A 13172-nucleotide genomic window follows, 5' to 3' on the forward strand; every position below is an offset into this window, starting at 1 on the left:
CTACAATGGTCATAGCAGACTTATTTGTAATAGCCAGAAGCTAGAAACAACACACATGTCCCTCAAACGAAGAATTGATACAGAAAATGTGGTTCATTGACACAATGCAATACTATTCAGCTACTAAGAATGAGTACAACATGAGTTTTGCAGGCAAATGGATGGAAATAGAAAATATCATACTAAGTGAGGTAGCCCAGAACCCAAAGGACAAACATGGAATGTAATCATTAATAAGTAGATATTAGTCAAAATGTCCAGAATACCTAGGAAACAACCCACAGAATTTAAGAAGTTAAACAAGCAGAAAGGCCAAGTGAGGATGCTACAATCCCACTCAGAAGGGGGAAGGAAATAATCTCAGGAGGCAGAGGGAAGGAGGGATCTTGATGGTAGAGAGTAGGGGAAGCGGAAAAGGAGAACATGATCAGATATATGGAAGCAGAAATTAAAGAAGCTTTGAGGACCAGTAGAATGGGAATATGCAACCTTAGGGAATGGAAGGTGGGGGGACCTTCTAGAAAGTACCAGAGAGGTGAGAGACTCTTGGTACTCAATGGGAATGACCTTAGATGAAATTTCCAATGGGGAGAGGGAACCCAAAGATTCTACCTCTAGTAGACAGGTGAGGCCTTTAGAGGATTTATGGTTTTACCAACCCACAGTCAAATTTTCTGACCCAGAAGTATTCCTGTCTAAAAGAACTTGAGGGACAAAAATGGAGAAGAGACTGAGCAAAAGTTAGTCTAGTGATCAGCCCAACTAGGAATCCATTTCATGGGGGAGACACTTAGGCCTGATACTATCAGTGATGGTTTGGTGTACTTCCAGACACCAACCTAGCAGGGCTGTCCTCTCAGAGGCCCAGACAGCAGCTTACTGGGACAGAAGCAGCTACTTATACCCAACCATTGGACTGAAGTCAGGGACTCCTATGATCGAACTAGAGGAAGGATGGAAGATATGGAAGAGGAGAGTGACCTCATAGGAAGACCAGCAGTCTTAACTAACCTGGGAGCACCCAGACACTGAAACACCAGACAGGAAGCATACAGGAGTTGATCTAAGGCCCTTGACACACATATCTAGTAAATGACTGCCTGGTTTGGCCACAGTGGAAGAAGATGTGCTTAATCCTGGAGAGACTTTAAGCCCCAGGTGGAGGGGAGAGCTGGGGCTGGGGGAACATTCTCTTGGAGAGGGAGGGTATAATGGAATGAGGAACTGTGGGAGGGGTGGTCAGGAGGGGGGATTGTAAATAAATAAAATCATAATAATATTAAAGAAAATGAGTAAACAAATAGGTACCTCGAGATAAAGGAACGTTTTAAAATGTTCAAGATTCAAATCTTTGGGTAAGTATGATAATTAAAAACACATGATAATGAAACTCTCAAGGGGTATTTACAAATAAATATTGATGATAACTCTACACCTGAATATCTATATACATAAAAAGATGATATATATATATGTAAATATAAGTATACACATCTGTACCTGCAGAGTTTTTTAAAATTTTAAAGGAAATTACAGTATAAATAAGGAAGTATAGAAGATTTTCAATTGTTATATTTGAAATGTGTTCTGTGCTAAAATGAGAAGATGATTAAAATGAAATTTGGGTTTTACTCCATTTGAAAACATTTATTTTCCATTGAGAAATTTCAGGAAACACTAATGGTCAAAACTAATTTCAAATATTTTGAAAAATTGGACTGTTGTAAAAAGGGATGAAAAAGCCAAATGACATTGACATAAAATGCAAATAATTAAACCAGTCTCTTCAATTCTGATCTCAAATCTCTGCAATGCAGTTGCTTATATTTTCTGGAAAAAAATTCCTGCTCACTCTGGTGCTAAGAGTTTAATAACAGTATAATTACCTCAAAAAATTCAAGGTCATATAGTAACTACAAATAGATTGTTCTGTTGAGACGGGAATTAATAATGATCTCCCAAAAGTCAGTGGAATGGGGCTGAAAGAGGACTACAATTGCTCATGCAGGCTTCGAGAAAACAAGTAGTGTTCTCACACCAAATTCTCAGTCTAGGAATTCTCCCTTTTATAAAAGTCTTCCCCCACTAGGGATAAACACAAGCAAGTACAATGAGATAAAGGGCTAGAAGAGGGTCATATTTCTCTTCTGAAAGAAAACATGACGCTTCTTTTTTTACTCTAAGGTCCAGTTTTTCCTGAAAGAGCTAATCTAAATACTGGATAGAAAGGAATTTGTGCACTAATAAATATATTTTGCTGCATGTGAGTAGATATAATTGACCAGATTTTGTAGGTAGTCACAAATGTGAGCCAATACCATGCCATAAGTACTGTAACAGGGAAAAAAATGTAGAAATAACTCTTAGCTTTTATCATTTTCTCAGATTCCCCCCACTAACTGTTGCAATGGCCTTTGGGGATCTGAGTGATTTTCAGTACTGAAAATACTTCATCAATGATTCCAAATTCAAGCATTATAAAGCAACATATATTTTTAAGTTATAAAGCTAGATGGAACTGGGGATAACCTGTTCTACAAATGAAATCAAATGAGGCCTTTGCTACCCCTGAGCTGCCTCAGGTTTTGTTTTTTATTTGTTGGTATTGTTTTGGTGTTTTGTTTTTGTTTTTGTTTTTCTCTTCTCCAATTATGGAACTTTTCCATGCCCTGAACAATGTAAAGTGGGCACAGGGCACTTTCTCTATATCCTTTCTTCTTTCCTGATTCCCGAATCTCCCTTTGAACTGTACTTCTGCATGGCCCTTGGACTATGAAAATGCAAGCCTTTGGTAAATTCACTAAGCAAATCTGTTACCACAAGGTTATATCATTTCTACCACCAGCACCATATAAATATAAAGCTGGACTAACTACCTTAATACTAGGTAAAGTTGACTACAGAACATAGGGTATTATCAAGTTTTAAAAGGGATATTACATTATGGAAAAACAGTCAGTTCTCAAAATGACAGAGAACTTTGGTAGACTATGAAGGAAAATATTATCTATAACTATAACTAGACATAACAACATTCTCCCTTTTCTTAATTGATTAAAAGAACATACAGTCATACAGTGACAGAGAAAAACCTGTCTGTCTAAGGGTTTATGTGAGGAGAAACCCATATCTATAGTGTTTTAAATTTGTATATTTTTCATATAATATATTGTTATCATATTCTTTTGCCTCCCCAAATTACTCACCAGAGTCTCCCCATCTTTGTATCCACTGAACTTCATTCCCCCTTCTACCTCAAAGGAAGAAAAAAATAAAAAACAAACAAACTTGTCCAACTATGCCAGGACATATGGTCTGTCCTTGATTGTGACTATTATTCACAGGAATTCTCCATTGGAGAAAATTGATTTTTACATTCCTAGAAGGTATCAACTGCAGATAACTTCCTCTTAGGAGTCAAATTGTGTGTCTATTTGAACTTCTGTGCTGGGGTTCTGAACCTGTTCAGGTCATGTGTAGGCTGTCACTGTCTCTGAGTTCAGGGATGTATCAGACTGTTGCATCCAGTCAATACTGTTTCCTTAGAGTCATTTATCACCTGTGGTTCTGACAATCCATTCCCTACCTCTTCTGTATAGATTCTTGAGCCTTGAAGGAAATTTAAAACATTTTAGAATTAAGTGAGAATGAGAACCTGGTATGGAGCATAATGAATTAGAAAGCAGTTGTAAGGAGGATCTCACAGCACTAAGTGCCTCCTGATTCAAAAGAACTTGAGAATTCTTCCACAAGTAAGCCACAGTTGAAAGCATTACCCCCTCCCAGATACCTAAATGGAGTAGAGAACAAGAAATAATCAAACCTGGGACTGAAATCAATAAATGAAAAATGACAAAAGGCAAACAGATACAAGCATCAATGAAACAAAGAGATCTTTGAGAAAATTAAACAAACAAACAAACAAAAAAAAAACCTTAAAGTTTAACCAAATTAACCAAACGATGGAGGATTAAAATCCAAGTAAATTTAATTAGAAATGAAAAAGGAGCCCTTACAACAAACACTTAAGGAAACTTGGAGAATCATGAGGAAATGTGGATAAATTTCTTGATATACACAAACTACCAAAGTTAAATCAAGATGAAATATTCAACTTCCTATTTGGTTGCCATAAGCCTCATCCAGCTTTCAGATGAGAGTTCATGTGTAGTTTCACTGCATCCTGTCATGCTATGTTCACTTGATATTCATGGGAGATCTGCATTTAAGGGAAAAAGGAGGGCCAGTGGATCTAGGTGAGGGAGTATATGACAGGAGAACTTGGAAGAGTAGAAAGTGGTGAAACTGTGGTCAGGACGTATTGCATGATGGGAAATAAAGAAAAAAAGAAAGAAAGAAAAAAGAGAGACAACCTTAACCTCTAGTGAATTAGAAACTGTAACCAAGACTCTTGTAACTAAATAATGCCCAGGGCCAGATGCATTCAGCAGAGAGTTCTGCCAGATCTTCAAAGAACTAGTGCCAGTCCTCAATGTTTCCTACAGAAGAGAACCTGAAGGAAGTTTTTAAAGATTCTGTTTCTAAAGCAACTTACACCATGATAGCAAAACCGCACAAAAACTCAACATAAAAAGAAATTATTGGTTCATATTCTTTATGAACAGAGATACAAATGTTCTCAAAAAAATACTTGCAAATCAAATTTAAGAATACATCCAGGGCTGGTGAGATGGCTCAGTGGGTAAGAGCACCCGACTGCTCTTCCAAAGGTCCAGAGTTCAAATCCCAGCAACCACATGGTGGCTCACAACCATCCGTAACGAGATCTGGCGCCCTCTTCTGGAGTGTCTGAAGACAGCTACAGTGTACTTACATATAATATAATAAATAAATCTAAAAAAAAAAAAAAAAAAAAAAAAAAGGTGGTGAGATGGCTCAGTGGGTAAGAGCACCCGACTGCTCTTCCAAAGGTCCAGAGTTCAAATCCCAGCAACCACATGGTGGCTCACAACCATCCGTAACGAGATCTGGCGCCCTCTTCTGGAGTGTCTGAAGACAGCTACAGTGTACTTACATATAATATAATAAATAAATCTAAAAAAAAAAGAATACATCCAAAGTATTATCTACTATTTACAGTCTTGAACTCCAGATGTTAGTGTTATGAAATTATATATAATTGCACAGGAAACATGACCATGCTCCACAAGGCTCTTATCTTAACAAATTCAAACTAATAGAGATTATACTGCAGACATTCTCAGATGATAATAATCTAAAGTCAGGTTAAAACAGTTATCTGAATTATGCCCTCCAGTACTTAAAAAAAAATCAACAAACATAACTCCTATATCACATTAGATTAAAGAGGAAGTCCCCCCCCAAAAAAAACCCATTTTTAATAGTACTGAACCTAAAAGTAAAGATACATCAAGATTGATGTGATGCAGTGAAAGTAGCATCCAGAAAGAAAATTCTAACAGATGCTTAAAACAAAATGCTAAAGTTCTCATGGATGATCCATCTGCCTGTGTTCAGTTACTAATCTATGTCATCAGAGTGAGGGTCAAAAGCTTTACACAGCCCTATATAATAGAATTCCACACTACCTTTCTGATCTCATTTCTTCAAACTTGGAAAGTTGTATTGAGGTTTTTGGTTTCTTTAAAAAACACAGAAATAGGAACACACTTGTGTTTCAATCCAAGGTGTGGGATGTGGGGCTGTTTCAGATAGTCCACAGCAGCTAACTTTGATTTACCTTGTGCACTTACAGGGGCCAGATTTTGCCAGCTGCAGATAGTTTCTGCAACTGTGTGAAATTTGGAAGTTTCAGGATGTTTCATAGAATATATAAATGCTAGGGTCCAGGAGAGGCTGGGTTCATTGTTGGTTGATTGATGGTTGTTGTTGGCTATTGTTGGTTTTTGGACATGGTTTGTTAAAGAATCAGTTACAGAAAGGAAACAGCAAAAAGAAGAAAGTAGATGTCCTGGTAGCAAAGATTAAACTTGCTATAAGGAGACTAATGACTTTTGTTGCTGTGAATCTCCAACACAAATATGCCCCAGCAATGAAAACACAACTCAATTAATATGAATACATACTGTGTGCCTAGATTGTGCAGATCTACTGCTACACTAACATCTTCCACATCTATGAGACCCCTTAGAACTTGCGGTTTCTCAAGGTCATGTGCTTCTGCTTCGCTCTTCTTCATCTTCTTCCTCCTTTGTATCCTCTCCCTCTTCCATTTTCTCCTTCTCTCCCCCTCAACCTTCCACTCCACCTTCTCTTTATCTGCCCAATCATCAGCTCTCCTTTATTTTACAAATTAAGGTGGGAAGCAGGTTTACAGGAAATCACCTGAGTGGTGACTCATTCCTTCACAAGACTCATCCCCTCATAGGAGAATGGAATTAACATCAAATATAATTAGCCCTAGGGCTAACCACAACAGTCTCCAATCAGCATAAGTAGTCTAACAAACTACAGAAGGCAAAATAACTACTTCTGGCATTTTCTTCTTTTCAGTAGGTCCTCACTGTGGCAGTAATAACTCTCTGTTTTTCCAAGATCTATGAATCCTCTCTACCTTGATTAACTTTCTTCAGCTTTACTTGTCTGAAATCCATTTCTGACCACCCAGTGTCAACCACCACTCTTTGCTGAGGGTAACTGCAAGGGTGTATCAAATAGGCCTCAAATACATTGGATGAAAATATCTTCCCCAGCGGTTCCTCAGTAGGTGAGTGGCATGGCTCTCCTGTACGTGTCCCACATGGTTCCAGGCTGAGTGGAACCAAGCTGCCATTTCCAGTTTAAACAAGCTTCACTACAATGCAAAATAACTATAAAATGAAAAGAACATAGCAGCCATTTGTTTTGTTTATATACTACTTGGCTAGAACTGAAAGCTGTACATACAATAAATAATAAATGAAACTCAATACCTCGCTCGACAGAGGCTACATGAGTGATCATGGCAGTCAAGTTAAAAGGCATAATATAAATTTTGATAAAAATTAATATGGTACATTCTTTTTATTACATTTATTAGCTCCTTTTGTACAAGAAATCCATTAGCAATTGGGTTTTACTAACTATGCATTTGGAGAAGAATAAGTGTTAGGAAAACACGTAGTTCAAGAGCTTCTTTTCTTCCTTTGAGTACTGATCATCAATAAATACCTAATTATTTTCATGTTAGATAATGAATAGGCCCCCAAACTGATGGTATCACAATTAAATTATAAACACATTGAATGGAATGAAAATAATTAGCAGCATTAAAGATCTATAAACATATTCTTTGGAGACAGAATGTAGATAAAGTGATTATTTTCAATTCTAAGGCAATTTAGACACATGATATTTTTCTTCCTTATTATTGAACATTTACACCTATAATCATGGTTCTCATCCAACCAAAGGATTCTACATATATTTCTACTGTTCACTCTCAACTATCTATACCCATGAATTAATCTTTGAGGGGAAAGATTAAAATGGAATTTTTGTAATTATGAATGTGTTAGGAAATAAAACTTGACCTTTAATAAGTGAGAGTAACTAAAAACATTCTTTATTACAGTAAAGAGAACATCTCTATTGCTTGGCAGAAAACCATTTTGGACACAAGCATGCAAAAAATCAAAACAAAATAATACAAAATAAACAGGAGAAATGTGAATCACATGAACTCAACTGAATTAGATTTCAAAAAATATATTCAGTAGTAGTTACATCATTCTTTTCCTTTTACTTTTTCTTTATTAGATATTTTCTCCATTTACATTTCAAATGCTACCCCCTTTCCTAGTTTCCTCCACGAAAGTCCCCTATACCCTCTGTCTTAGTCAGGGTTTCTATTCCTCTACAACAGCATGATGAAGAAGCAAGTTGGGGAGGAAAGGGTTTATTCAGCTTACATTTTCACATTGCTGTTCATCACTGAAGAAGTCAGGACTGGAACTCAAGCAGGTCAGGGAGCAGGAGCTGATGTAGAGGCCAGGGAGGGATGTTCTTTATGGCTTGCTTCCCCTGGCTTGCTCAGCCTGCTCTCTTATAGAACCCAAGACTACCAGCCCAGAGATGTTCCCACCCACAAGGGGCCTTTCCCCCTTGATCACTAAGTGAGAAAATGCCTTACAGTTGTACCTCATGGAGGCATTTCCTTAACTGAAGCTCCTTTCTCTGTGATAACTCCAGCTGTGTCAAGTTGACACAAAAATAGCCAGTACACCCTCCCCCACCCTGATCCCCTACCCACCCACTCCCACTTCTTAATCTTGGCATTCCCCTGTACTGGGGCATATAAAGTTTACAAGACCAAGGAGTCTCTCTTCCCAAAGATGGATGACTAGGCCATCTTCTGCTATATATGCAGCTAGAGACACGAGCTCTGTGGGTACTTATTAGTTCATATTGTTGTTCCATCTATAGGGTTGTAGACCCCTTCAGCTCCCTGGGTGCTTTCTCTAGCTTCTCCATTGGGGGCCCTGTGTTCCATCTTGTAGATGACTGTGAGCATCCACGTCTGTATTTGCCAGACACTGGCATAGCCTCATACAAGACAGCTATAACAGGGTCCCTTCAGCAAAGTCTTTCTGGCATATGCAATAGTGTCTGGGTTTTGTGGCTGATTATGGGATGAATCCCTGGGTGGAGTAGTCTCTGGATAGTCCTTCCTTTTTTGTCTTAGCTCCAAACTATAATATACATTTTATACACATTTTACCAGAAGCTTTCTATTTCTCTTGAGAAATCAGAATTGGGCTCACATTTTACATAGAAAACCAAAGGTATTTTAAATACAAATATTACTGCAATAGTGTCTGGGTTTGGTGGTTGTTGGATAGATCCCTGGGTGGGGCAGTCTCGACTTTCTTTTTGGAGGTACGTAGAGCTCTGAGTTTTTCTCTTAGGACTCTTTTAATTGTGTCCCATAAGTTTGGGTATGTTGTGGATTAATTTTCATTAAACTCTAAAAAGTCCTTAATTTCTTTCCTTTTTAATTCCTTGACTAAGTTATCGAGTGTTGTTCAGCTTCCACGTGAATGTTGGCTTTCTATTATTTATGTTGTTATTGAAGATCAGCCTTAGTCCATGGTGATCTGATAGGATTCATGGGATAATTTCAATATTTTTGTATCTGTTGAGGCCTGTTTTGTAACCAATTAAATGGTCAATAGTGGTGCTGAGAAGAAGGTATATCCTTTTGTTTTAGGATAAAATGTTCTGTAGACATCTGTTAAATCTGTTTGGTTCATAACTTCTGTTAGTTTCACAACTTTTGTTAGTTTCACTGTGTCTCTGTTTAGTTTCTGTTTCCAGGATCTGTTCATTGATGAGAGTGGGGTATTGAAGACTCCCACTATTATTGTGTGTGGTACAATGTGTGCTTTGAACTTTGCTATTGTGTCTTTAATGAATGTGGCTGCCCTTGCATTTGCAGGTATAGGATACATTATGGTCTTTATTTTAAATCCATTGCTGGCTAGTTATATTTTCAATTTTCATGTATTTGTAATAAATTGCACTTTTAAAGAAATCACTATACATATCATTTGCTTATTTTCCTTTTTAAGGATTTATTTATTTGTGTGTGTGTGTGTGTGTGTGTGCACATACTCATATGCATACAACCTTATGGTTATCTGGGGAAAGCAAATGTAAAATCCCTTAGAAAGAAAGAGGAAATAAACAGTGAATGTGGCAAGACATTTAAAAAATTGGATGTAAATCTGAGGGTGTGATTTAATATTTGATTGCAAAATTTATCTAAAAAAATAGAGACTTGATTGTGAGATGTTTGTAGAATTAATGGATTTAATCTCTGGGTGTGAAAATAGGTTAACTTTCATGTCTGAATTATCTTTAAGAAATGTAGCCCTTTGAGAAGAGAAACTCTGAGATGGATACATATAAAGGTCAAAATGGATAATGGCAAATTCTTGAGATATAAAAATATGTATGATGCACAATTGACATAGGACTTTGAAGAATCAGGTTGGTACTGATCTGGAATGTGTGTGTGTATCAAGCTGATCAAGTCAGAAAGAAAGAAAGAAAGAAAGAAAGAAAGAAAGAAAGAAAGAAAGAAAGAAAGAAAGAAAGAAAAGAAAGAAAGACAGGAAGGAAGGAAGAAAGGAAGGATGAAAGAAAGAAAGAAAGAAAGAAAGAAAGAAAGAAAGAAAGAAAGAAAGAAAGAAAGAAAGAAAGAAAGAAAGAAAGAAAGAAAGAAAGAAAGAAAGGAAGAGAAAAATCAAGCAAGTAAATATTCTTCCTGGATTTCTGTCTCCAGCTGCATTTTTGAATTCCTTCTTTGGCTTTGGTAGAGTATAAATTCTAACAGGCAAGATGAAATGAACCGTTCCTTCCCTTCATAAAAGAATGTGTTTAGTATTTACACACATATGCATACATTGTCTTCTTATTTATACTGACAGCAGTAATACATTAATCTATACTATGTAGCAGACCTGTATGGGTGTCTCTTCTATTTGCGATTTGTTTGTTCTATGTGATAGCTGAGGCACATTTTATGTTTTTTTATTTCAGGGGTACACATGTTCTCACTTTTGACAATAAAAGTACACTTTGTACAGGAGAAAATAAATTTAAAATGGCAATAGCTTTGGAACTAGGATTTGTACTTGTTGATGTTCTCTTAAATATTCATACATATAGGTGCAAAATATTATTTTAAAGATTCTTATTTTAATATAAACTATGGTATGGTATAATTTAGAAAATAAAAATAATTGATAAAGCACTAGTTAGATAAGTTTTGTACTAAGCAGAGAAATCAAGAAGCTAATGTTAAATTAAAAGGACTATTAAAACATACATTTATATAAATAATATAGTTACTCTAAATTGTGATTATTATCTTTGTCTTGTGAGATTAAAAATATAATAAAGAAGTGAGATGCTGAAAGACATTTCACAATATAGCATTCTTATGCATTTTATGTCAAAGTTACAATATCTTTAAGCATTTAAAGGTGACATGTATTCATTTAAATTTTTTAAAATTCCAATGTAAGCATATTTTTCTATTTTTGCTGATAATTGTTTAAGTGAACATAGTTTATTTTGACTTACATCCAAATTTAATATTCATAATGTCTTTGTTTTCTTTTAAATTAAGATGTACCATTTAATACCCATTATTTATTTGTGTGTGTGTATAACTTGTAGATTGTATAAATGTGGTTTTTTTCTTTTTTCTTTTAATTTATTTTTTTAATTAGGTATTTTCTTCATTTACATTTCCAATGCTATCCCAAAAGTCCCCCAGACCATCCCGCCCATTCCCCTACTCACCCACTTCCACTTCTTGGCCCTGGTCTTCCCCTGTGCTGAGGCATATAAAGTTTGCAAGACTAAGGGGCCTCTCTTCCCAATGATGGTCGACTAGGCCATCTTCTGATACATATGCAGCTAGAGACAAAAGCTCCAAGGGTACTGGTTAGTTCATATCGCTGTTCCACCTATAGGGTTGCAGACCCCTTTAGCTCCTTGGGTATTTTCTCTAGCTCCTCCATTGGGGGCACTGTGTTCCATCCAATAGCTGACTGTGAGCATCCACTTCTGTGTTTGCCAGGCCCCGGCATAGCCTCACAAAAGACAGTTATATCAGGGTCCTTTCAGCAAAATCTTGCTGGTGTATGCAATGGTGTCAGCATTTGGAGGCTGATTATGTGTTTATCTCATAACATAGGTAATAGATATTTCAAACTTTAAAAGAATTAACAAAATGTAGTTTTCATATTAAATGATTAAAAAAATAGAAACCAAATATAAATATTTCATATAAATACCATAACCATTAAGTTGTAGGAACACATCTGCACTTAAACTCTTTTTTTATTACGTATTTTCCTCAATTACATTTCCAAAGCTATCCCAAAAGTTCCCCATAACCTCCCCCCCACTCTCCTACCCACCCATTCCCACTTTTTGGCCCTGGCGTTCCCCTGTACTGGGGCATATAAAGTTTGCAAGTCCAATGGGCCTCTCTTTCCAGTGATGGCCAACTAAGCCATCTTTTGATACATATGCAGCTAGAGTCAAGAGCTCCGGGGTACTGGTTACTTCATAATGTTGTTCCACCTATAGGGTTGCAGATCCCTTTAGCTCTTTGGGTATTTTCTCTAGCTCCTCCATTGGGGGCCCTGTGATCCATCCAAGAGCTGACTGTGAGCTTCCACTTATGTGTTTGCTAGGCTCTGGCATAGTCTCACTAGAGAAAGCTATATCAGGGTCCTATCAGCAAAATCTTGTTAATGTATGCAATGGTGTCATCGTTTGGAGGCTGATTATGGGATGGATCCCCGGATATGGCAGTCTCTAGATGGTCCATCCTTTTGTCTCAGCTCCAAACTTGTCTCTGTAACTCCTTCCATGGGTGTTTTGTTCCCAATTCTATGAAGGGGCAAAGTGTTCACACTTTGGTCTTCGTTCTTCTTGAGTTTCATGTGTTTTTCAAATTGTAACTTATATCTTGGGTATCCTAAGTTTCTGGGCTAATATCCACTTATCAGTTAGTACATATCATTTGAGTTCTTTTGTGTTTGGGTTACCTCACTCAGGATAATGCCCTCCAGCTCCAACCATTTGCCTAGGAATTTCATAAATTCATTCTTTTTAATAGCTGAGTAGGAGTACATTTACACTTAAACTGTTTTTACCACTGCTGACAGATTATGTTCTCATTTAGATGAGGTAAGACCTGAGTGGTCATATAAGGAAACACACACTTTTCTAGAGTTCTTTTTCTAGAGTGCTTGAAAGCCAGTATGGTTTTCTCATAAGAATTTCTTCTCCTAAAGTCCAGTATTTCAGCATTTGGACTACAAAATTAAGGGTGTATATGTTGCAAAGATAATTTATAAGCATTAAATGTTAGCAATAGGGCACGAAAGATGACTTTAGCAGGTAAAAAGCTGGTTGTACAAGCATGAAGACCTGAATGCAGAAGCAAGACACTGACATAAAACTAGAATTCACTGTTACACTGTTACACAAACTGGGAGATAGAGATATTAGATGTCAAGACCTCACTGGACAGCTAATGAAATCATAATCTCCAGAGGGAGAGGGAGAGGGAGAGGGAGAGGGAGAGGGAGAGGGAGAGGGAGAGGGAGAGGGAGAGGGAGAGGGAGAGGGAGAGGGAGAGGGAGAGGGAGAGGGAGAGGGTGAGG

Source organism: Mus caroli, unplaced genomic scaffold (assembly GCF_978045245.1).
Source record: "Mus caroli unplaced genomic scaffold, Mus_caroli_1 scaffold_3, whole genome shotgun sequence".
Taxonomy (NCBI): domain Eukaryota; kingdom Metazoa; phylum Chordata; class Mammalia; order Rodentia; family Muridae; genus Mus; species Mus caroli.